Below are 4,382 nucleotides of genomic sequence, written 5' to 3' on the forward strand. Positions count from 1 at the left end.
TGTGAGCCACCATGTGGTTGCTGGGAATTGAACTCAGGACCTTTGGAAGAGCAGGCAATGCTCTTAACCTCTGAGCCATCTCTCCAGCCCTCCAAAGCATCTTATAAAAGAAAACACTTATTGGGGCTCCTCGGGGCTCCTAGTCCATGACCATCTTAGCAGCAGACAGGATGGCGCTGGAGCCGTAACTGAGTACACCTGGTCCACAGACAAGAGGTAGAGAGGAAGAGCTATGTGGGAATGGCATGAGCTTTCGAGACCTCAGAGTCCGACTGCAGCGACAGACCTCCTTCAACAATGCCACCCCTCCTAATCATTTCAGAACCGTTTCACCAACTGAGGCCTACGCATTCAAATATATGAACCTATAGGGGGTCATTCTCACTCCAAGGAACAACAGCTACATTTTCTTACAAGTGCCCATTGATAGTGTCAAAGTAAGTGTATTGGTTGGAGATACCCTGTTTAGCCATAAATGTCTCTTTTGAGAATATTTCACCATAAGTCCTCATAAACGACTTCTTAGGCAACGCTGTGATAGAAATTAATTCCACATGCCCCTTTGGCTAGCTGTGGTGACAGCTCTCCAAGGGAAGCAAGGTGTGTGAGCCCTTCTTTCATTCCTAGCATGTGCCCATCCAAAAGCGCTTTCTGTTTGCTGGATGTCAGTTGTACTATTTATAACCTAGTTAACCATGCCAGCTAGAGGCAGGGGAAGGTGTGTGCTTCAAATGCAAATTCAGCAATAGTTTCTACAATTACATGTAATTGCTCACTCTATTATGTTGAACATCAGCATAACAAAACTGAATACAGAAAGGAGAAAATAATACTAAAATTATGTTTTTATACTCCCTGAGGATTCTTTTATTGAATTAATTAAAACAGTGCAAAATGAAAGCAGACTTAATCTATAATGGACATTTTCACACAATGCAACATTTTAATAATTTTATTTATTTTGTTTTTATGAGTATGGGTGTATTGCGTGTGTGTGTGTGTGTGTGTGTGTGTGTGTGTGTGTGTGTGTATGTGTGTGTGTGCAATATATGTGCAGTGCCTGCAGCGGCCAAAAGAGGGCAATGGGTCTCCTGGTACTGCAGGAACAGTTATAAACCACCATGTGGCTTCTGGGAAGCAAACTCAGGTCCCCTGGGAGAAAAGTAAGTACTCATAGCTGCTGAACCATCTCTCCAGCCTCAGGAAATGCACCTTTAGTAACCTGTTAGTCATTCAGAAGAAGACAATGTAACAATGACTCTTTCTTCAAACTGGTATTTCCTCAAACCTTCCTTGTCACTGCTTTATTTTACCAGGTTGTGATTCCCTTTTGGAAACCCTCGGGGAGAAGCAACCAGGTTGAGTTCATGCCTCCTTTGGGCTGGCATTCACTAAGAGTTGCTATGTGAGGCACACAGCCTGGATACAAAGGTGAACCACAGAATGGCGTTACTTCTTCCTTCCCTCCCACACTGTGGGGCTCATGGGAATGAGTTATCATGGAAACCAACCAGACTCTAACACAGAATCACTATATCTGGGTTCAAATCCTGCCTTCCCCATTTAATATGAGATAGCATTGTTAAGTTTCAAATCCGGAACAAATTGCTGAGGGGCCTATTTAACATTTTGAAGCAGACCTGGCCACCAGGTTCTCCCAGGATCCCTCTGTTTGGGTTAGGATCACAGCACAGCCTGCCCTCCACCCTGAACTCTCTAGGCCAGAGGCTGGGCTGCCCTTCCTTTCCCAGAGGCTCTTCCCTATATAATCAAACCATTTGGTTACCCAACCCTTTTGGATCTTTGGAATCTTGGCTGCTGCATCCGGTTCCCTTCTCTGCCTCTCCCTTCCCTCCTCTCTCTCCACATGACCCAACTCAGCCTGGCCATGTCCACTCTAGACGCTCCCAGATGCCGCTTCCTCTGGCCAAGTCTCCCACATGTCTATAATAACCTTAATAACCTTTCTCCTCTACCATACTAGGAGCAGTCATGTCCTTTCCTTCCTCCTTCCTTTTATTTCCTTTCTTTTGATGTCTTTTTTTTCTTTCAGATGCCACTTGGGGAGTATATTTTCATTTTAATCTTTTGGTGTCTAATCTCAAATTTTGCATATGCTGGCCTAGCACTCAACCTCTGAGTTCCATCTCGTCTGTGACCTGTCTGTATGGCAGGAGCAAAGACATTCTAAACAGACACATGTGTTCACCTCATTGGCTATCCAACTATTCAAAGAAGAGGACCCGCCGGGCGGTGGTGGCACACGCCTTTAATCCCAGCACTCGGGAGGCAGAGGCAGGCGGATCTCTGTGAGTTCGAGACCAGCCTGGTCTACAGAGCTAGTTCCAGGACAGGCTCCAAAGCCACAGAGAAACCCTGTCTCGAAAAACCAAAAAAAAACAAAAAACAAAAAACAAAGAAGAGGACCCAAGAAATTAGAATTTCCTCCAGGAGAGGTGTCTTAGTCAGTGTCCTATTGCTGTGAAGGGACACCATGACCACGGCAACTCTTCTAAAGGAAAGCATTTAACTGGGGCTGGCTTACAGTTCAGAGGTTTAGTCCGTTGACTTTGTGATGGCATGAAGGCTGACATGATGCTAGAGGAGCTGAGAGTTCTATATTCGGATCCACAGGCAGCAGGAGGAAAGAGACACTGGGCCTGGCATGAGCATCTGAAACCCCAAATCCACCTACGATGAAGCACTTCCTTCAACAGGGCCGCCCCTACCCCAACTAAGCCACTTTTCCTAGGGCCACAACTCCCCAAGCACTCAAATAGATGAGCCTGTGGGGACCCTTCTTACCCCAAGAGGTGACGATTTTACATGAGAGATTTGGAGCCAAGACTACAGAGGTTGGGGGTCATACCTAACCTGACTATTTATGTGATCTCTTACTTTTTGTTTAAACCCTACTGTCAATCTGCCTCCCAGACTCCCAGATAGGGAGGCCCTCAATCTCTCTGTCCCTCTTCCCAATGTGGCCATGTTGAATAAATCTCACTTTTCTGCTTTTCATTGTTAATTTGGGTGCTTTAATTGGCTTACTGAGGATGGGTGGCCAAATCTGTCTTATTGGGGCACAGGCTGTGACCCCCAAATCCAGTAGCATTTCCTCTTGTTTCTTGAAGAGACTGAGAGAGAGCTCTACAGCAAGACTATCTCAAAAAGCTGAAAGAGCAGAGAAGGGGAGAATTGGAGTCGCCCAAGCTGACTAGTAACTACCTGCTACGTTGCTGTTTCTCAATGATACAAGGGCTCCAGATCAATAAGCACTGTTGGGAGAAATGGGTTTCCCTTTTTCTTCTGAACAGAGTCAGTCACTCACTAAACAATCCAGTATGGCCGGCCTCAAGCTCAGTCCTTCTGTCTCAGCCTCCGAGTAGTGGTGGTCACAGGGACAGAACACCACACTGGGCTCTCAAGAAACATATCTTCTAATAACAGTCAGGGAGCAATGACCCACAAACCTTCACGAGAAGAGCATAAATGTAAAGGGGCTGGCACAGAAGGTAAGAGGGTTTAGACTGCTTGCATGGCTTGGAGACCTGAGTGTGAAACCCCAGCACATACTTAAAAAAAGCCAGACTTGGTCATACCTGCCTGTAACCCCAGCACTGGGGGTAGGGTTGGGTAGACAGAGGTGCCCAATGGGTACTCAGTGGGGCTTATTCATCCTTAACCTACAACCAGGTTCGGAAGAAAATCCACCTTAAAGAAATAAGGTAGAGAATGATAGACCAGGACACCTGAAATCCTCCTTGCCCTCCCCCCACATACACACACAGACACATACACAGAGACACACACACAGAGTCATACCCACATATACACACACAGATACATGCACAGTCATACAGTCATACACATACAAACACACACAGAGTCATACAGTCATACCCCCATAGTTATACAGTCATACATACACACACACAGAGCCATAGTCATACTCTCATAGTTATACAGTCATACATATACACAGAGTCATACCCACATATATACACACACATACATGCACAATCATACAGTCATACACACATATATACATACAGTCATACAGTCACACACACACACAGAGTCATACCCACATATGCACACATACATGCACAATCATACAGTCATACCCACATACACAAACACAGTAATACAGTCATACCCCCATAGTTATACAGTCACATACACACACAGTCATACAGTCATACACACAAACACACATACATGCTGTCTAAAGTCATCTCTTAGGGTTAGGACTGGGGTGTAGCTCATTTGGTAGAGTGCTTGTCTAGAATGCAGTGTTGCGGGAGGTCCTTCCGCTCCTCCAGCCTATAGCCGCTGAGATACCCGCCCATTGGGGCGTGGTCTCTCTCCCTTTAAAAAAGCGG

This window comes from Microtus ochrogaster, linkage group LG9, assembly GCF_000317375.1.
Source record: "Microtus ochrogaster isolate Prairie Vole_2 linkage group LG9, MicOch1.0, whole genome shotgun sequence".
Taxonomy (NCBI): Eukaryota; Metazoa; Chordata; class Mammalia; order Rodentia; family Cricetidae; genus Microtus; species Microtus ochrogaster.